A 22,808-nucleotide genomic window follows, 5' to 3' on the forward strand; every position below is an offset into this window, starting at 1 on the left:
AGGTTTTGAGGATATCTGTGTTTCATACGCATGCAAAAGATGGATAATGAATAAGAAAGACTGAAAAAAGAATCAATGCCTTTGAGTTGTGGTGTTGGCAAAGAGAATTGAATATATACGGACTGCCGAGAAAGCAAACAATCTGTCGTGAAGGAGTGTAACCAGGTTGCTCTTTAGAGGCAAGGATGGTGCAAGTCTGACTCACATATTTTGGACATATTATTAGAAGGGAACTGATTCTTGGGAAAATATACTGTGCTGGGAAAGGGAGTAGGTCAGGGAAAGAGAGGGCCCTCAACTAGGTGGGTAGACAGGGTGACCGCAACAATGGGCTTCAGCATGGTGAGTATTGTGAGGATAACACACTAGAGGGTGAGATTTTGATCTATTGGTCACAGGGTGGCTATAAGGCCCAGCTGACCTGACAGCATGTAGTTGACCCAACGGCACCCAAAACCAGCTATGAATAGGGACTTCTGGTGGAATAGAAGGTACTGAATTGTGCTGCCAGCCCAAAGGCTGTTTGTCTCTGTCAGTTCAAACTCACTAGGCTCTCTGCAGGAGCAAGATGGGCCGTCTCCTCTCCCTGCAGTTACAGGCTGGAAAGCCTGGCAGAGGGTTGCTATGAGACTGGACTGACTTAATGGCTACGAAGTTTCTTCCCCCATCCCCTGCCCCCAGTTACATGTGAAATAAACAGATTTTTCAAAATGCTTTAGAGACATTATTTTTTAAAATGCTTAAGCAAGAAGATTTAAAAAATACATAAGAAAGAAGATTGTTGAGATTGAGTATATTTGTCTGCACAAGTGCCTGATGCATGGCAGAAACTCAACATAAGAAGCAATCAGAATCACTACTATTGTAAGTAAGGCCACTCAGACCACATCTCAGTTCTCCATCTGCCTCCAGAATGATGAGAAAAGTAATAATAATGGTCAGTCTTTCAAGGGCATAGTGCTGGAGAACTTGGAAGAGGCTCAGGAGAAGAAGGGCTCAGCCTTACTGGGGAAATGGGGTGAGATCACAGAAAACGTCCTGGAGAAGGTGACTCCTAAGTCTTAAAGGACAATTTGAGTTTACCAAGTGAGTTTGAAGGTGCCCTAGTGGAATTATGCTCTGTTGCTAACTGAATCAATGGTTCAAATCCACCAGCCCTTCTAGAAGAGAAGGGCTCCTCCTATAAAGATTTACAGACTTACAAACTTGATGGAGGATACCCATAAATCATGATCAATCCAAGGGCAGTGAGTAAGTGAATTTGGGCAATGGTGTCATCTTGCCTGATGAAAGGATTTTGTCAGGTAGAAGAGATGAGCTGCCAAGACTGGTGCGTCTGGTTCTTAGGTCCAAGGTGGCTGTGTCTGCAGAATGGTGTGCCAGGCAGATCTGAGGACAGAGAGCATCTGAGGGTCAATGCTGTGCCAGGCAGATCTGAGGACAGAGGGCATCCAGAGGATTAATTACACTGGAGACAAGGACAATGATATTTGACCGGATTAGAAGAGCTGAGGCCAAAGGGCCTGACAAAAGTATTTCTAGGCCGAAAGATCTCTTCCACGCAGGTGCCGGGCGAGCTGTGGTGGACAGGCCGTGGTCAGGCGGCTTTGAGTTTCTGCTTCTTCAGAATGGATTGCCTCAGTTGCAGAGAGCTATCACACTCGGGATTGCATCCCTTCCAGGACTGCCTACAGCCACTACTGCCCAATGTCAGGGGACAGAGGTCACTGCCACCAATCAGGACAGCAGTGCCCACTAAGAACCATTTCTTACAGGGAGTTAGCAACACATTCTCTGGATCTGAAGTGCATTCTCTTCCTTTCCAGATACTGAGCGGCATGGGATCTGGGTAAAGGTAGGGGACAGGGAGGAAAGGATAAAGGTCACTGGGGAGCTCTGGTGGCAAAGTGGTAAGGAGTTAGCTGCCAATCCAAAGGTGTGTGGTTCAAATCCACCAGCTGCTCCTTTAGAGAAAGATGGGGAATCTCCTGTGCAATTTCCTGCCTCTGCAAACCTCCTGGAAAATCAACTAGGAGTTGCTTCTGGCTCAATAATATGTAACAACAAGAGGGAGTCTGGTGACTTAGTCCATAGGGAGTTGCACTGCTAACCCAAGTTAAACTTCTCTGGGGATTCAAGCCTATCTGCAACTCAGTGGGAGGAAGACAGGCCATCACCTCCTGTGCAATTAGCAGCTTCAGAACCCTCATGAAAGGTCAGCCATGAGTTGGTTGCAACTTGATGGCAATGAGTTGAGCCGAGGGTCCAACAGGCTCTATATTGGCTTCCTCCCTTTTCCCTTCTTTTCCCCAGAAACACTCACTTGGAGATAGGTAGTAGATCAGTGGTTGAATTCTCACCTTCCATGTGGGAGACCTAGCTGTGATCCTGAGCCAGCGCACATCCAGGGACCAAGCTACCATCATCACCTGTCAGCAGAGTTGTGTATTGCTGATGTTGAAGAGTTTTCCGTGGTGGGTCTGTCTAGAAAGAAAGACCTGGTGAGCTGCTTTTAAAAACCAGCCAGTGAAAACCCTATGTATGAGTCACAACAGCTCCCTTCAAAACAGATCACAGGGGCAGGGATAGGACAGGGCAGGACAGGGCAGGACAGGGCAGAACAGAGCAGGACAGGGCAGGACAGGGTAGCCTTTAGACACACTGTGCATGTGGGTGCTATGAGAAGGAGTGTGAACCAAAAGATAGCTAACAACAATTCTTTCTCTCTCTCTCTCTCTCTCTCTCTCTCTCTCTCTCTCTCTCTCTCTCTGTGTGTGTGTGTGTGTGTGTGTGTGTGTCTGTGTGTTCGCCTGCCTTCATGTAGCTTTTGTTCTGGTGCTGAGCTGAGAGGACACTCACTCAGTGAGTAGGCAGTTACTCTGATAACCCAAAGGGGGCGACTCTCTGGCTGTTTAAATTCACCCTGGGAGAAACATGAGCAGTCTCCTCCCGTATGTTGAACAACCTCAATAACCTGCACGGGGGTCAACTATGAGTCTATTCTGACAGGGTGGCAAGGAGAGAGAAAGGGAAGGGTCCATGATGGCGACGTAAACATATGTACGTTTTGCTCTACCTGCTGTAGGCCTGCCCCTCCCTCGGTGGCTGCTGGCTTAGCTCCTGAGCCACTGGCTGCACAGACTGCTGTTGCCAGGCACCCAGAAGGCACCTCCTCTCGTTTCTGGCTTTTGTTTTGTGCAAGCCTGGTTTCTGGGGAAATATGCGGCATTGTCTAAGAGAGGAAGGGCTGGGTGGGTGGGAAGTGGAGACAGCTAGAGGAGAGATTTGGGGAGCTCCTCCCAACCTGGAAAGCAATGGACATAGGAGGCATAGATTGTACCCCAGAGTACAGGGTGGATCTTGGAGGAGAAAGGTCAGCGAGGACCTGAGGGTTGGTGTGACTATTTATCACATGTTGTTGCTGTTAAGTGCCGTTGAGTAGGCAGCTCATGACGACCCTATGAACAAAAGACCTGAACATCTGTATAACTTTTGTCCTTTCTTCAGGTTTATAGAGTTTCCGGAGGCAAGCTATTTTGGAAGTGGATGCCACTCCTGCTTGCAAGCTTGTTTTCATCAGGGAGTTCCACCAAACACTGTCCACCATGTGTAACCATTATCACATTTGACATATCAGTTTCACAGTGTTCAGCACCACAGCAACCACAAGTTACCTCTGTAAGGGCACCAATTTTGGCAAAGGCACAACTCATAATGACCCTATGAACAGCTGACCTGAACCAGGCCCTATCTTGTGCCATCCTTATCATCTGACACACTAGTGCCCATTGTTACAGTCACTGGGTCAATAGATACCAGGAAATCAATCTCAGGCACAGCCTTGCTGTCACATTTAAAGGCCAAAAGGCCTGGCTTGAGTGGGGTGGATTCTGCTAGGGCCCCAAGACTAAGCTGGGTAAAGAGGAGCCTCAATCTCAGCTGAGACAGAGCCCTATCCTTGGGGACACATCACCAATTCCGCATCTGGCTCTCCTCTCACATTCAAACTCTGTCTTGACCTCCGAACTGTATAGTGTTTTTCCAACTTCCTCAAGTTATCCCACTTTCTAATTCCAGTAGTTGCCTTCAGCCCAGAATCCACATCAACTTTTCCAGCATTTTCTCTCATGTATGAGTCCTTTAGACTGGAGAGACATGGTGGGCATGGTGGAGGGATAATAGGACCAGGCTCCTCAGAAGTCGTGAGGACTCAGCAGTACAAACTGTGTACACACTTGGAATATAGAAAGTGCTCAAAGAACATTATAAACACACACACACACACACACACACACACACACACACCCCTCGAACTCATTGTTGCCAAGTTGGGAACAAACTCGCAACTGAGTTCCAAGGTCATAGATCACAGAAGGAGATTGCCTGTTTTTGTCCTGAAGGTTCAAACTATCTGAGAAGTGTAGCCCTTGGGTTAATTATGTAAACTCCTTTTAGACTAGGCCATCAGAGCTCCAATGAACATTAGATATTGTTATTAACATCAGCTATCTTTCCAAGCAAGGAGGCCTCTAGTAGCACCATATAGTTAAATGCTCAGCTCCTAAGGAGAAGGTCAACAGTTTAAACCCACTCTATTGCTCCATGGGAGAAAAAAATCCCCCACAACACAACAACCTGTCAATCCGATCCTGTAGGAACTTACAGTCTAGGAAATCCTATAGAGTAGTTCTGCCCTGTCCCGGAAGAGTTATGATGTGGAATCAACAGGTTGTCACACAAGTGCCTTTCCAAACGGAAGGGGAGTGAGGACACAAGCTCAGGGTGAGGAGACCTTGCGCGGTCGATGCAAATACTAGACTGCAGTGGGTGCGGTGTTGGGCTGACATGAAAGAGCCGGGACCCAGAACCCGTATGCAATCACATATGTTGAGATAAGGGTTGTGAGATTTCATCCTGCAGGCCGTGGGCAGGACTGGCATCGTCCAAGCAGGAATGGTCATGCGAGGGGGCCTGCTCAGGCTACTGGGTGGAAGACGGATCTGAGTGGGGAAAGACCCAAGGTCAGCTGTCATGTGCTCTGACCCTTGATTCTGACAGCAGCCCTTCTGCACGTAGGCGGGCTATGCATGGAGGAGGGAGCTCACCTAATTTTCCAACCACATCTCATTTGCAGTGAGTAAGCAACTTTAGAATCACACTAATTGCGCTGTCAGGGAGGGGAAGCAGCAGGAGAGAATGGGGGGAAACTTGTACAGAGACTTCAAGCTTGAAAAATCCACCAGGATGAGTGGGTAGGCGGCAGGGAGGTGTCAAGGTTTCTGAGATGCTAACCTCCCCCCCGCCCGCCTGTCTCCCCGAGTCCCCATCACTGACCTGAGGGAGTCTCAGCCTCAGCTTGTCCCTTAATTAAGACTCTTCATATTGCAAACAGCAAAACAAGCAAAGATTCAGCTCCAACTGTTTTCAACAGTAAAAGGGAGACATTGGCACATAACTGAAAAGCCTAGATGCAGGGCTAGCTTCAGATGAAGCTTATCTAGTGGCTCAAACACTGTTGAGGAATTGGTTTCCCTCTTTATGTTGTCATTTGCAATTTAGGTTTCATCCTTAAGCTTTTCTTAGAGGCTACCCAACAACTTCAGACTTTCCTCTTGTAATTATAAACGGCATCTTGACCTTTTTCTCTACAAGCCAAAGACAGTCTCTTTCTTCTGATAGAAGTTCTCTTTCCCATAACAACCTGTGCCTTTGCCCTCCTTTCTGCACTCACCTCTATGCCTTCTTCTCATTGGCTCTGGTAGTTCCTGCAGACAGTCGGGGACCAACAAGGAGATGGGACACACAACAAGCTAAGGACCAGCTCTGGAGGTGACAGTAGAGCCATCCTCATTCAAAGTATATAGAAGGAAAAGGGGGGGGGAAAGGGACATGGTGGTCTCCCAAAGGAAACTGGGAGTCACCTGTTGCAGAGAAGTGGAGTAGGTCTCTGTGCTTTCTCCTGCTTTCTATGACTTTCTCAATTGAAAGCTCTTCTTCCCATCTCAGTCTTAAAGTACTGTGTCCTCAACCTTCTGTTTCCTGAGTTATCATGACTTTCTTCACCCTTCTTTGACCTCTCTTTTGTGGATGGTTGTGAATGCACATTATCTTCTCAGATCTCGCTCCTGAACCGTTTACTCAACTGCCTCACGGACCTGCCCACTGATAGATTACACCGGTGCTTGAATCCTAATATAGCTAAAACCAAATTCATGTTCACTAGCCCCAAAACTCACAACTCCAATCCTACTTCCCTTTGTGTGTTCTTACCATGGCTATGACGCTGGCAACCTGGGGTTAATTATTCTTCCTCTCTCTCACTTGCAAGAATTGAATCCATTTCCAGAAACACAGTGTATATCAATGATTGTACAAAATATAAAGTATAGAATAGGGTATATTGTAACAATTTGCAAACCAATAAAAAAAATTACTAGAATCCACTTCCAGGCCCCAAATCTCTCTGGATCCACCCATTTCCCTTTACCCCTTCTGCCTAGATCCTATCAGGTACTCAGGAAATACTGGCTGACAGCTGGACTCAGTCTATGCGCCGTGGGACTGCTTCGCTGCTCCCTTGGTCACCAGGAGGCAGGGTCTATGTCTGCTGAGCTTACTAGAGCCCAGGACTGGGCCTGGTGTTAGAAGGCATCCACAGAAATCTGTAGAATGAATGAATGATTAGCAATGAGTAAGGGGACTATTTTGTGGTGAAGAGTTAAGATCTCTGAGGGCGTGGTAAAAGGGACACCTCGACCAACCTGGGCTGCCTATCTAGAGTCTAATTGTTCCCCATGGAACCCCATCTGGGTTACCAGATGGAAACTGCCCGCCACTGTGCAGGAACTACAGAAGTGCTTCTCATACGAGTCATTAAGAGAGAAGATTCTTTTTTTTTTGGTTTGTTTTTGTTTTGTTGTTATGGAGAATACATAAAAAAGCATGAGCCAAGCCAACAGTTTCTACACATACGTTTCAGTGACGCTGATCACATTCTTTGAGTTATGTAAACAACCTCATCCTCTTTTCTTGAGTTGTTCCTCCTCAGTTAAAATAAACTCAGTGGCTTAGAGGTAAGGAGTTGCGCTGACAACTCAAAGGCACAATGTTCGAATACACCAACTACACTCAGGAGAAAGATGAGCATTCTTTTCCTGTGTGGCCTCTGAGAACCTGCTGGAGCGTCAGCTGTGAGACCATTCTGATTTAAAGGTACATAACAACAACATCGTCCCGTAAGGTTCCTATCTAAGCTTTTAAGGAGTTGCTTTCATCAATTTGATCACATATAAATAATTCTTAAAAGAGCATAAAGCACAAGAGAGACTTTATTATTATTATTATTATTAGTTAAGCTGAACGACTATTTCATTTTAAGATGATTTCCAGAGACAGCGTTGGTTAAAAGTTTAAAAATTATCTCAGAGCAAGTTTCAGGGGTTAGTTTAGGCTTATGTCTCTAGAAAGTCTGGTGTCCATGAGAGTATAAAAATTCTGTTCTGCATTTCCCCTGTCTTTATCAGGATTCTTTCACAGGATCTTTGACCAAAACATTCAGTAATGGTGGCCGGGTACCATCTGGTTCTCCTGGTGTGATGGTAGAGGAAGCAGTGGAGGCAGTTAATCACACATTGACTATCTTCCTCTCACTCCTGACTCTTCTTCCTCCTAGGTGAATAGAGATCAACGTAAGAAGAGAAAACTCTTTTTTTAATTATTCATTTTAATGAAAATTTACAGAGATTTTGAATTTCCATTCGTTCATTGTTGTACTTTTCTCCCTGTCCATCCCTCCCGCCCCCCATTCATTCTTCTCTTTGAAAAGTAAAAGAAAAATTCCTTCATTGTTATACAATCCCTCCCCACCAAGTCCACTCCACTATGCAGCCTTTGTTCTGGACTCCTGACATGACAATAATACCTAATAATATATCCCTTTTTAAACAGTTCTCTCTCAAGAAGAGAAGCTCTTAAAGACCTTTCAAGTCTCCAAATCCTGGAATTCCAGGAGCACAACATTTTCCTTAAAGCACAGTTTATGTGGCCTTAGTTATTCCCATTATTGTTTCTCATTTAAATTTACCTGAAAACTAGCACATCACACCAGGGACTTTAGGAGCAAATGTGCTTGTTTTTCTCAGTCTTGGGTAGCAGTAGTTGCTTTTAGGTGCCATCAAATCAAGTATGACTCTTAGCGAGCCGATGAACAGTAGATCTGAACCTTAGCTTAAACGGTGTCACCCTCACCATCTCTGATATTCACGCACTGTGTCAGTCCACTTCCTTGGGTCTTCCTGGCTTCTCTGACCTTCCACTTTTTCAAGAGGTGGCCCCTTCTAGCACAAGCCCAAAGTATAGGAGATGAAGCTTCACTATCCTCACCTCTAAGGAGCACCCGAGTTGCATTTTTAGGTGGTAAACTTGTGGATTAATAATGTTTGGATTTTAGCTACAGCAACAACATTCCAAGACATTCTGGTGGCATAGTGGTTAAACATTTGACTGTTCCCCAACAGGTCAGATGTCTGAGCCCACCAGCTACACTATGGGAGAAAGATGTGGCTGTTGGCTTCGAGCTTCCATTAATAATTACAGCCTTCAAACATGTATGGGACAATTCTCAGTGCTATTACTGTCATTAGGTGCCATGGAGTTGACTATAACTCACAGAAACCCTGTGAACAAAAGATCTGAACTTTGTCCCATCGTGGACCTTCCTCATGATCCTAAGGGGTCACTGACGAGTCTTACTCCAATACTGATGGCAACATTCTTCTTCACAGAGTCCTTCTTGAAGAATTTGCTCAGCATGTAGATAGAATAGGTATAGACAAAAGCCACAACTCTGACACATGCCTTTGCTGATTTTAAACCACTTAGTATCCTCTTGTTCAGTTCAGACAACTTCTTCATGGTCAAGACTTAATTAAGTGTCTTGGAATTCTTGTTCTTCTCAGAGTTATCCGTAATTTATTATGATCCACACAATAATCAATGTCTTTTCATAATCAATAAAACAACTAAATACATTTCTGGTGTTCTCTACTTTCAGCCATGATCCACATGACATCAGCAATGATATCCCTCATTCCACAGCCTCATCCGAATTTGAATTTCTGGCAGTTCCCTCTCAATGTACTAGTCCAACCATTCTGGGATAATCTTCAGCAAGATTTTATCGACATGCAGATGACAAAATCTTGCTTGCAGAAAGTGAAGAGAACTTGAAATTTACTGAAGAAGATGAAAGAATATAGTCTTCAGTATGGATTGCATCTCGACATCAAGAAAATAAAAATCCTCACCACAGAACCAAAAGGTAACATCATCATAGAGCAATAAAAGATTAGAGTTGTCAATGAGTTAATTTTACTGGGATTCATTATCAATACTCATAATAGCAGCAGTCAAGAAATCAAAAGACTGGGGAAGGCATTGGGGAAATTTGCTGTCGAGGACCTCTATAAATTGTTAAAAAGCAGGGAGTTCAGTTTAAAATCTGAAGTTACCTGATCCAAGCATTGATATTTTCCACTGTTTCTTATGTGTCTGAAAGTTGGACAATGAATAAGGAAGATCAAAGAAGGATCAATGCCTTTGAATTATGGTGTTGGCAAAGAATGCTGAACATAGTATGAAGCATATCAAAATATGAATATACCCAAAGAACAAACAAAATAATCTGCCTTAAAGCAGCAGCTTATGGATTTGAACCACTTGCCTTTGGGTTGGCAGTGCAACTCCTTACTCAATAGGCCACCAGAACCGGCATTCAAATGTAGGCCAAGGAAGAAGTATTTGTTTGACTTTCATGAACTTACACGGTTTATTAACTTTCTATGACTTGACAGAGACAGCAAACTGGTGGCAAATACATAATTGTGAAAATATATATGTGGCTGCATAAATTTGGTTCTCTCCCCGAGGTTTCTGTACTTTAATGGACAAGCATTTGCTCTTACTTCTCTCCTGTCTAACAAGAACCTCTTTTATCCCTTAGAAATAAAAATGAGGAGGTAAAGAAGGAGAAGAAAACTTAACTGCTGAATTCTTGCTTGTGCCAGGTGCTGTTTGGGGGCACCTCAAAGAGAATACTTATATTTGAACTTCCCAGGAACCCTGAAGGTGAGTATCTTGACCATCCACATTTTCATAGGTGAAGAGACAAAAGCCCAGAGAGGACCTCTGACTACTCATGACTGAGTGGTTGGCAACTGGTAAAAACTGGCATGTGAATGCAAGTCTGTTCTCCCCACACAAGGCATCAGACTGCCAACAAAATCATGCTCAGGATCTAAGAGCTGCCAGGGGCACGAGAACCTGGAAATCTATCCCAGTCCCTTTGTCTGTGAACCCTCCTGAGAGCCTGGTACTGAACTTTGCAGAGCAGCTTGTGTTGCCTGGTACAAGAATGTCAACGCTTATGCCGTGATAGACTCTTTGCCAGAGTTCCCCTTCTATGGTCCACCTGTTATTATTCTCATTGGAGCTTTTCTTTTTTTAACTTCAGAACGGTGCCAAGAAGAAAGCCAAAAATGGGTCATAATCTCCCCAGTCAGACATTATGCTAAGTATAAGATTAGAAATTTCCAACAGCAGGAAAAGTAAAAAAAAGGAAACCACCATTGCCCTCCAGTTCCTTTCCCAAAGGTAATCTTTGGTAACATTTTCTTGTGAGTTTCCCTGATAAAATAAGCATGCAAAATCGTGTATGTGTGAAACAATTGTGTTTTTTTTAAACAGATAAAATTGCATCTTACCCTATAGATGTCTTGGAGCTTGCTCTTTTCCACTTAGTTACACTGGTTTTTGTTGTAAAGTGCCATCAAGTTGTAGACAACTCATACTGACCCTGTGAACAAAAGTCCTGGACACCTGTATAACTTTCACCCTTTCTCCAAGTTTATAGAGTTTCCAGAGGCAGACTATTTTGGAAGCAGACGCCATTCCTGCTACCAAGCTTGTTTTAATCATGGAGCTCCACCAAACACTGTCCCTCATGGGTAACCATTATTGCATTTAACACATTAGTGTCACAGTGTTTAGCATCACAGCAACCATGAGTTACCTCTGTATCGCAAATGGACAGACCAGTGCTATGCCGCTTAGAAGAATGTTTGACAAAAAAAAACAATTAAAACCAGGCCTGAGGGCCAGAGATTAAAATCACCCACCTTTGGCTTCGTAGCATCACTTTCTATCCACTAGGCCAACTGAGCTCTCTCTATGTCATTGTTGTTGTTGTTAAGTGCCGTCAAGTCAAGTTGTGATATAGTTGGAAGAATTTTCCATTTTAGGACTGAGTGAACTGCCTTTCTTTGCTTGAATGAATGTTTCAGGAATCTTCTTTATTTATTTAAAATTCTGGGGATAGTCTCTTCCTCGCCAGACTCTTTGCAAATTAAGGAAATTAGCTCTTGGTCAACTTTATGTGTTCCAAATATGTTTTCCATGGCTGTGTCTCTTGTTTCTGTTGTTGTTGCTGTTGGTTGCCACCAAGTCGGGGCTGATTCGTGTCAACTCCATGTGTGCAGAATAGAACTGCTCCAGGGGCGTTTATTGGCAATAATCTTAGTAGAAAAAGACCTAGAACTTTTCTTCTTGTTTCTAGTTGTTGTTGTTGGATGCCATTACATCAACTACAACTCACAGCCACCCTGTAAAGCGCAGATTTGAACCTTCACCTATCCTGTGCCATCCTTACCATCTCTGATAACACTCAAGCCCATTGTTACAGCCACTGTGTAACTGTATCATACAGAGAATCTTCCCCTCTTTCCTTGACCTCCAGCTTTTCCATGATGACATCTTTTTTCTAAGGACTAGTCCCTCTTGATAACAGGCCCAAAGTTTATGAGACAAAGTGTCACTGTCCTTGCCTCTGACAAGCACCTTGGCTGCACTTTCTCCAAGATTGACTTGTTCGTTCTTTTGGAAATAATATGATATGTTTATTCAATATTCTTTGACAACACCACAATTCAATGGCATCATTTTTTCTTCTCTCATCCTTGTTCACTGCCCACCTTTCACTTATATAAGAAACAATTGAAGATACCATGACCTGAATCAGGCACACCTTGGTCTTTAAATTGGCATCATTGCTCTTTCGCACTTTGAAGAAGTCCTTGACAACAGATTTTCCCAATGCAACACATCTTTTGATTCTCTGACTGCAACTACCACGGATGTTGACTGTGTACCCTAATAACATGAATCATTGACAACTTCAAACTTTTATCCATCAATCATGACGTTACCAGCTGGTCCAATGGTAAAGATTTTTGTTTTCTTGATGTTGAGATGTAATCCATATGGAAAGCTGCAGTCTTTGGTCTTCTGCAGCAAGTGCGTCATATCGTCTTCAGATCACTTAAATGATTCCTTCATGAGCACAAGGTGGGGGAAGAAGATGATGTATTAGTCTTTGATTGCTGCAGTAACAAATTATCACAGATTTCACAGCATAGAACAACACAAACGTATTATCATATAGTTTGGGAGGCAGAAGTAAAAGACAGTAAACAGCCCTCTTCAATGAGATGGATTGACACAGTGACTGTAACAGTGGGCTTGAATGTGTCAGACACAGTCAAGATGGCACAGGATAGGGTAGGGCTCAGATCCGTTGTTCACAGGGACACTATGAGTCATCCTCAACTCGAAGGCACTTAACATCCACAACAACAATGGAGGTGACTTACATTCTTGATTCATGACTCCTTCAACTCCGGTAGTAGAGTATCTTCTCCCCTCTGACTCAATTTCCCCATCTTGAGATCTTTTATTTAGTTATATCAACACACTTCCTTTTTGTCAAGTAAAGTACCATTTCTCCAAGTTCCTGGGACAAGGACATGGACACCTTTGGAGGAGATTATTATTCAGCCTACCACAGGGGCTGAAGAAAGGAGAATGAAGTGAAGACCAGGTGGTTACATTGCTCCACAGTAAATAAGAAACAATGTCTCCGCACCTCCTTTCCTCATCAGAATCTCCCTTTGACCTCTTCACACATCTACATTTGGCAGAGACTCTAAAAAGGTTCATCTTTGTGATAATTGTTCTCCAGGCTTCCGCATCTCTGGAACTCTCTACACTTAGTGTTATTTGACCTTTAAGCAGAGACCTATTTTTCCAATCTCACCAACCAAAGAAGTTTACCCAAAAGGTGATGTCTTGACTCTTTAAAGGGAACCACAGACTTTGTGTCTTATTCAGCTCCACCTCTCCCTCCCATGAGGCAGGGGGACAATTTGTGAAAATCACACACCTGCTGCAGGAGATTGGTCCTCCCTGTTGGTCTTACTGTGTCCCTCGGTTGAATTATGATTGTTGTGCACCACTGAATTGGAACTGACCCATAGCCGACCCTCCACCCTCCAGAGGCAGCCCATCCTTTTCCCACAACACTAGACTGTAAGCCCCTGGAAACCATGGACCAAGCCTGACATTATTTTTGTTGTTAGTATCTCCCACACACTGTGCAGGAAACAGCATCTCACATGTACCTAGTAAAAAGGGTGGAGGAAGGCAGCTGCTTCCTCGCAGACCTCTAACTCTTCTAATCCTAAATCTTCCTCCTCCTGTGGTCTTCCTCACCTGTGGCTGAGCCTGTTCCCTGAGGGCACTGTGTTTTCTAAGCACTCTGCCCGCAGGCAGGTCGCAGAGCCACCTGAGATCAAGGGCTGTGCACAAGTTCCTGCCCTATTCTCCTTGGAGCCTCCTGCCCCACTTCTACTTAGAAATCCTCCAGCAGAGTCCCGGAGCCCCGGGAGCAATTAGGGCAATTAGTAAAAAGTCGAACCTTCTTTGAGTTTCTGCCAAAGGTGGGAGAATGAAGAGGTCAAGGGCGGTTTCTGACATGAGGAGGGAAGTTCAGATGCTGTTTCTTGTTCAGGTAGATCGCCACCAAGGGGATGGACTGGGTGAGACCTCTCAAGGCCCATTTTGCTTTGGCGTGTGAACAACTGCAGCGTCCCCACCTTGTAAATCAGCAGCCATGGGTCTCTTACTCTGAAGACTCTAGAGGTAAGGTGTCCGTGCCGAGCTGTGGTGTCGCGGCATATCATGTACCACTAACTGAAAGACCAGTGGATTAGACCACCTCACAAGAGACAGATGCATGGCCTCCTCTCATAAAGATTTACAGCCTCTGAAGCTAGAAACCAGATAGAGGGTCCCTACGAATAGAATTGACATAATGACAGTGGGTTTTTTGTTTGGGTGTTTTGTTTTGGTTTTTTTTGGTGCTTTTTTGAAAAAAAGAGTCCTGGCGGCAAAATGGTTAAGCACTGAGTTGCTAAAAGAAAAGCTGGCAGTAGCTGTGGGATAAAGACCTGGCAACCTGCACTCCTAAGGGGCACAGGAAGACCAGTGACCTCTGTCACTTGGGTCACTGTGAATTGAAATCAAATTAATGGCACCTAAGAGCAGCAAGGTCACTTTGGACAGTTGGCTGAACTTTGTCTCCTCTTGATTCTGAAAGTTGTTGTGGACCGCAGTGTCAGAACTGACCCACAGCTGACCCTCCGGTGGGTTTCCTGAGGCAGGTAATCACAGGAGAGGAAATTGCCCATCCTTCCCCCATGCAGCAGCTGGTGGCCTCGAACCAAATGCCTTCGGGATTGCAGCGCAGCTTCAAATTTGAGGGAAGGGAAAGAAGCAAGAAGCAAATGACACTCACAATCTAGACATCTGGAGGAAATCATGGCTAACATTTTGGCCTATTTCCTCCTGGTCTTCCTTTCCTACACGTGAGAGCTCCGGCGGACTTGTCCATACAGAGTTGTCCTACTACCCCAATGGCCGTGCCTCTTCTCTGGTGGTTCGAATCTGCTAAGACTTCTTAGGAGAAGGATGTGCAGTCTCCTCCAATGGGGTTTATAGCCTCACAAACTCAACGGAGGGTCAGCTGTGGTCAGTTCTGATTCAACAGTAATGAGCAGGGGCAATAGCGTGCAGAGATAACTCCTGTGATAGGCTTCTTCCACTGGTCTTGTGGGCTGCAGATATCAGATCAGCCTTACCACCTTCCAGGGGGCTTTTCCTCTATGCTTGGATGCTTCTCCCATCCAGTGACCATCAGCGAGGGTGCTGCTTTGGCCACCTGGCCAGGGAAGTAGATGGGGACCTTTTCTTTGTAGCAACCAGGAGATGTTAAGGAAGCATTCAGGTCATTATCACATGAAAACAGGATGCTGTTGGCAAGCCTTAGGGAAGGAGGGCGCTACTTGGTGGGGATGGAGAGGTGAAGGTAGATGTCTCATGATAAAAACCAGGCCCTCATAAGGTTTCTTGGCATGATATTCCCCCCCCCCCACTTCCTGTTGCCATTCTGTCTTTTAAATCTCTTTCTCTGAACTCTCTTTCCCACACAAATGAGGAGCTTGATCTTTGAAAGAAAGGGGCCAAGGTAGTTCCACAGCAGAGTTCTCACTCTCCACGTTTGGTTCCTGGCCCACACACCATGCGTGCAGCCATCCCCTGTCCATCACTGGAAGCTTGCATGCTGCTATGATGGTGAACAGGCTTCAGTGGCCCTTCTTATACAAGATAGACTAAGAAGAAAGGCATGGCATCACAACTAACAGCAACACTAGCCACGGCCATGTCTTTTCTGCACTGCTGCCAGCTACTGCCTCTCTAGAGGAGGAACCCAGGCTTCCCTGGGGATCTGGGGTGGACGGTGGATGCAAAGCACTTCTCTCTGAGGTATAGGGCACAACATGGAAAAATAGACATAAGAGATCATAAAATTGTAGTAGCTTCACCTAATCACCAAAATTACTGCCACTGTGTACCGTATTAATTCTAACGTATAGTAACCTCTGCCAGGTTTCTGAGGTTATAAATCCTGACAGGACTACCTATGTTTCTCTCTTGGAGCTACTGCTGGATTTGAACTGCCGGAAACATGCAGCCTTTGGTTACCAGCACAACCCCAGCTATGGACTGCACCACCAGTGAGCTTTCCTTTACTCACCAGTTTATCTGAAAGAAATATGTGTTGCTACCTAAGGAGTAATTTCTTTCAGGAACAATCACATCCACACAAATAATGCTTGACTATCACAAAAAATTAATATTTCCATTCTGACTCTGAACCTCCACCCCAATCATCTTTATGGGAAGAGATTGCTCATCTCTATTCTTCAGAGAGGCCTGCGAATTTGAACTGCTGACCTTTCCGTTGGCAGCCTGACACAGAACACACCACCAGGGTTCCTCACTCCCTCTGTTCCTATAACCTAATCCACTTCCTGTAAGCAAACACCCTGACCTTATTAGCCTAAGAGAATTTACCTCCTTTCTGCACATGACACGACATCACCCATTAACTTGGCAGAAGGGCCTAGGTACGCTAGGTGCAAGCACCTATAATCCTGGGAAGGGGTGGGTGTGGGCTGGCAGGAAGGCAGGGTGAGAAGTCTCTCTTCTTCACTCTTTCACACATATTTTTAACATTCCTAAAATGATACACTTTTGTGTCCTGCTTTTCTTACAATATTGTAAGCAAATTGTAACCAACTCAGTTTTTTCAAACTCCCTACATACCCTTATATAAGCATATATATAATCTAAATGTTTTTATTATTTTGTATCCATTTAGCTACATTTCCTTCTACATGACTTACAATTGTATAATGTCATTATTTACAACATCCTCTCAAACCTTGTTGTACCCTGGCCTTCCCTTCAGTTTACCCATCATTCACTAATCTCTGCTCCCCCCCACCTCCTCACTCCTCCACCTCCCCACCCCTACTCCACCTCTACCTGTCAACTCTCTACAATTAGAAGCACCATTTTAAATGGTTGTATAACATTGCACTGTCAAGTGCAGCCACCATTCTGGGGTTTAGGAGCAGAAAGTCATGCCCCAGAATAATCTTTATAAAATAGATTGTCAAAAGCCCCAGTAGTTAGCTTAGGAATTTCGAGGACTTTCCAAAGACATCGCTAAGAGGGGACAGTTCATTTGAGATTTCAGGAAGAGTGGCTCTGGGCTGACAGAGCTGTATGCAGGAGGTGTGGGACCAGGTCTGGGTGCAACCACCTGGAGAGAGTAAAGAAACATATTCAAGGAAGAGCCAAGGTTAAAAGGATAAAACCAGATGCAAAAGACACAGTGGTAGATTGTTGTACTAGCCCCTGGCAGGCTGTCCCAGGTGTCGAGTCAAAGATAGCCAGAGGTATCCGGCAGGAGAGGACAGGCCTGGGGCAGCAGGCTTCTAACTTTGAACTCTGAACATCTCTGAGACTGTGTAGCCTTGAATATTTAATCCTGGCTATACATTTAAAAAAATTGTCTAGGACTTATTGCTGACAGAGTTGTGAATAGATGAATAAAAGAATTTGATTTTTCACTCTAGAGAATTGAAGAGAAAGACAAAGCTCTCTGTTCCATTTCTCCCCCCCCCCCCCTTTAGATAGTCTGACAGCTTGTCTGGAAGTAGGAGGTGGGCTACACTACCACTAATATAGATTCCCCTCAACCTCCAAAGAGGTGTTCTTTAGTTAGAACACTTGACAGGAAATACCGAGACAGCAATAGCTCTGCAGAGTATTTTTCACCCAGTTTGCTATTGTTGTTAATCTTGTAAATGCTCTCTTCAGGTTTTATCATCAGGAAGACTCAGTTAATAGGAAAGGCATTTTGGAACAACAAGAAACTCAGCTTCCGACTGCCTCTGGTCTTCTCTGAGGTCTCCGGCAGGCATGAGTTCCCGCCATATGTCTGCAGGAGACCTTTAGGGGAAGTGCTGGGATGCTCATTACCCCATTACGTTCCCATTTGTCCTTCCCAGAGGACCCAGCTGAAACAGATGTGCCTTGGAACTTGGCAGGAAGCTACAGAACAGGATAAAGAACCCAGCTCTTGCTACATCACCAGCAGCTGCCAGCAGGCAGCCCTGAAATATTCCACTTCCTCCTGTTTGACAGACCCCCTCCAACAACACACATCGAATCCTCAAGGGTGGGCTTGTAGAAAATAAAGCCAGTTTCCATCAAATCAACTCCAAGTTAGGGTGACCCCATGTGTGTCAGAACATATCTGTGCTCCACTGGGGTTTTCTTTTAAATGAACTGTTTTCCTTTTAAATGAACAGATCACTAGGCTTCCTTCTGAGGAACCTTTGAGTAGACTTGAATCTCCAACCCTTCTAGTAGCAGCCAAGTATGTTCAAATTAGCTAGGACCTTCTAGTAAATTCTGTCTCCTGAAACTTCTTGGTTTTATCCATTTCTTTTCCTCTCGTTCAGGAGCAGCCTCATGCGCTATCAATCAACCTCTGACCTCTCTGCCTCCAATCTGCATCCATGCCACGACTGAAGTGATCTTTCTAACTAAACAAGTTCTAATTTAAACATGGTGTGAAGTTAGTAAGTTCCCCTTCTTTTTTCTGGGAATAATCCAAAAGCAAAAATGAGATAAGAAATAAAGAACATTATTTCTAGTGTCAGGGAAAGGAGACAACCGTGTGAAACACAAAGCAGGCAGTTGTTGTCTTACTGGGTGATCTCCTCTCATATGATTTCTTGCCTCTACAAACCTATTGGAGGGTCCATTATGGGTCAGTTCCGACTCAATGCTACACAAAGACAACAGTAATGCAATATAATGTAATGTCTTCAAACAATCTGTTGAAGCCATGAGAAAGAATGGTGGATCCTGACCACTAAACCAAATCATTTTTTAGTTACATGAAGAGAAGCGTGGATTAAGAGTGGGAAGAAAGGGGCAGACAAATGCCATGTAAGTCAAAGAACCAAAGAATTTCTAACTGTTTTGGTCAGGCGCAGTCTAGCTGTCTACAACTCATATAACCCTATGGACAATAGATCTGAACGCTGCCTGTCTTATGTCATCCTTGTGCCAAGAATGTCCTCTGTTATGTCAAAAGAGGGGCCTCTCTGGCAGTTCAAATCCACGGCTCATAGAAGAAAGATGGCAATCTCCTCCTGTGCCATTAGCAGCCTCAGAAAACCCACTGAAGGGTCAGCTATGAGTCAGTTCCAACTCAGTGGCAATGAGTTGAATTGATCTATAAGGAAGGACTCAAAACAACTAAGACCCTGATTTGTATATTTGCCCTCTAGGATTGTAGGGAAATAAATTTTTATTCCTTTAAGTCTCTACTTGTGGTATCTGTGTTATAGAAATACCAGGAAACTAAGATGAGAAAAATCTACCTGCTTCAAAGATGCAAAATCTGTGTGGAAATTTAAACAGAGAGAGAGAGAGAAAAAAAAACAAACCAACAACCCACAAAACTAACAACAAACAAATTAATCAACCAGCAGGCTAAGAAGATTCATTTACGAAAGGAAAAGTTGCATGGAACAGATGAACATTCAATCCAAAGATTTCACTATGAATAAGAAAACATACTGAAGTAATTGCCTCTCTGAAGCAAGCTCCTACGTTAGAAATTGGGAAGGAGATAATGAAACAATGGGAGGAAATGAATTCTGCTCTGGCAGAGCCCAGGGAAGAAATGGGCGGGTGGGGTGGGGTGGGGAATAAACTCATTAAGCTTTCATTCTTAAGATGAAGTCATCTATAACTTGAAGATGTGAAAGAGAATAAATACTGCTGAAAATCCAATGAGATGAAGTGGACAGGAATGAGGGAAGGAGGCAAATTAAATGGAAACAAAGAAAAGATTAGAGAGGAAACTATAGATAAGAAGGAAAATAGATGATAAACAGTTCCAAAACCATGTGGAAACGGATCTTGTTGGCTTCGTCTACAGAAGGGAGTTAAGTTGGCCCTGGGAAGTAGAAGAGTTTTCACTTTTGTGTGTGTCTTTTACAAATTTTCCTTATATGACTATATTGTTGTTGTTGTTGTTTGTACACTATCAAGTTAGAACCGACCCATAGCTGACCCTACAGTCAGTTTTCAGAAGCAGTTAATCACATGGGAGGAGGTTGCTAATTTTTTTCACCTGGCAGATTTGAGCTCTCTCTCTGTCTCTGTCTCTCTCTGTCTCTGTCTCTCTCTCTCTCACACACACACACACCCCTAATTGTGTTATATGTTATATCCCTTGACTGCTGTTGTTAGGGTGCCCTCTATGTTATTACCATTGCCACCCCATGTGAGACAGAGCAGAAGCCCCTGCAGGGTTTCCTAGTCTTTGTGGGAAAGGAGCCTTGGTAGTGCAGTGATTTTAGTGCTCTGCTGTTAAATGAGAGATGGAGAGCTCTCAGGAGAGAGATACGGCCGCCTACATTCATCAAGATTCCAAAGCAAACCTGGTGCTTTTGAGTCAAACATTGACTCGGAGCAGCTCTGCTGGACAGGGTAGAGCTGTCCGAAAGGGTTTCCAAGGTTGTAAAACATTAAAAGCTCAGATGCACAGACCTGCACCAGGCCCTTTGAATCAGAAGCTACAGTCTGCGGAGAGCAACGACAGGGATCTTGCCCACTGATTCTTGGGTTCAACTGTATTAGAGGATATGGGGCTAAGGTGTACCTAAGCTAGGCAGAACTTTTGAACTTCGATTGCACAGTACAAGCACATGGGAACTTCAAAATATATGACACCCTAAGTCCAACCTCGACAGGTTCTGAGGTGATTTCTGAGTGTTTCTATTTGTTTAAAAGAATTTGTATGTATCTCTGTTTTATTTAAACGACAGCAGAAGTGATGCCTTTGAGTTGTGGTACTGGCGAATGTTCAATATACTGTCAACTGCTGGGAGACCATTCAGCTCAGTGTCAGAAGAAACACAACCAGAATGTTCCAGAGAACTGAGGATGGAAAGCCTTTCTTACTTGGAATACATCATCAGGAGAGATTCATCTCTAGAAAAAGACATCATGTTTGGTGGAGTAGAGAATCAGAAAACAGTGAGGAAAACTCTTAACAACATGTGTTGACCAAGTAGCCACAACAGTGGACTCGAGCCTCTCAGTGGCTATGAGGATGGGACAGGACCGGACAACATTTTGTCCTTTTATACAAAGGGCCACCAAGTGACAGGGTTGACTCCATGGCACCTAACAACATCAACGACAAAAGTTTATCAGATGCTACTAGTGTGTAACCAGGGTTGAGAGCCAATGACTAAAATATCTCAGGGATGGTTACAGATAAAAGTAGGAATTTTTTAAATGTCAGCTTGTCCACACCTACCAAGGGATTAGACTGGTATACAGCCACCTACCTTTCAACTTCAAGCTCAAGTGTCTTCAGCTCTGCACCCAGGAGCAGGCTGACTATTGCTGGCACAGAGAACCCAGGGCTGGTGTCTTCTGCAGCTGCTCTTACAACTTCTGCCTCGGCTCCTTGGTGCCTGTGTCCTCCTGCACAGAGAGCCCTGCACTGAGAAGTGATGCCTGGAGTGACATTGCAGTCAGCCGGGGCCTCAAACCCCTCAGCCTGCAGCTGTGACAAAGGATTCAGCGTCCAGCCCAAGCTTCTCTCCACAAGCAATGCCTTTGGAAAGTCCCCTGGGTAATATTTCCATTAGTAACTTCATTTTGAAATCCCATCAAGCCTACCACGTTCTCTGCCAGGAACCCAATGTGAAAATACGCCAGCATCTCCCTCTGAAAAAAAAAAGGACTGTTTTCTCCAGCTCACACATTTCTGAAATCATTACATCATTACACCTGGCCTCCAGGGGACTTGCAGAGGAAGGCTAGAAGATTGGAGTTCCAGGACCTCAAGCTGTGAGGGACAATTCTCTTTTCCTGTGACTCTCTCTGAGGTTCCCTGCCCTCCAGGCTAAGATGTGAGATCAAAAGGCTGACACCTGAATATAAAGCATCTTGCTAATTTTTTTTTCACCAGAAACAGTGGGTTTGCAAGAGAAAACATCTAAACTCCAGCTTCAGTTGGGGTATATGCCTCAGTTTCTCCAGCTGCCAGTGTTGTAAGTCAAGGACAATATTATCAAAGCAGCAAGGTTGGCACTTTGCATGTGGTAGGTGGTTGCGGCTGTGAATACTGTACCACCCCCACCTCACGCCCACCGACTGGGATCTTGTTCTTCTTGTGTTGTTGTCATAGAGAAATGATTCTGTTGGAATTTTTTTGTTAATGACATTGCTCAATACTCTGGGAAAGGCAGTCCTGCTGATTAGAATGCTGATTTGCAGCGTGGTCGTGTTGACATTTGCAGAATGCTCTCCTGCTCAACTTTGAACACTTCGCAGCTCTGATCTTGCTGGCATTGCCTGTTAGTGTGGGGTTTCTGTAGCTGTGACAGACCCCCAAGTTCAATCAGACAGTCGGGAGAAGGGCAGCATAATTGGTTTCCGTTAAGGTTACAACAAAGTTAGGTGGACACCTAGTCCATTTGGGCATGTCAGAAACTAACATGTATTGAGCGTTCCCTGTCTGGCACGTAAGATGTGCTCAATAAATGTTGAGAAGTGAATAATGTGAAGGAATGCATTCATTACTTGCATTGGCCAGAAATGAACTAGCTTGTGCATTTTCATTCTATTCTATTTGTTTTGTTACGTGTAGCTGGCTAATTTCAAATATTGATTTCTTCATTTGAGCCCAATGATGTGTCAGGTCCCACACTAGGTTCTGAGGGCATATAATGAGACGCACGGAATCCCTGTCTTCTGAGACTGTACAGTGTAGAGAAAATGACAGAAGAAGCAGAATATTACCCTATTGTTTGCTGTCATTACATACCCTTGGTCAGAACTGGTTTTTGAACTGTGCATTGTTCCCTGGCGGCCTAGTGGTTAAGAAACTTTGTTGCAATACATGAGCTTTGACTCTACAAGCTGCTCTATGGGACAAGGATGGACAATCTCCTAGTGTGCAATTTACT

At 44.3% G+C, this 22,808-nt stretch overlaps 1 pseudogene; it reads right to left on the minus strand.

Moving 5' to 3' along the window:
- The window catches only part of LOC102843125, a 70,072-nt pseudogene that overhangs the window by 46,197 nt on the left and 1,067 nt on the right, over positions 1-22,808 (minus strand).

This window comes from Elephantulus edwardii, unplaced genomic scaffold, assembly GCF_000299155.1.
Source record: "Elephantulus edwardii isolate Elephantulus edwardi_28Jun2011 unplaced genomic scaffold, EleEdw1.0 scaffold00066, whole genome shotgun sequence".
Classification (NCBI taxonomy): Eukaryota; Metazoa; Chordata; class Mammalia; order Macroscelidea; family Macroscelididae; genus Elephantulus; species Elephantulus edwardii.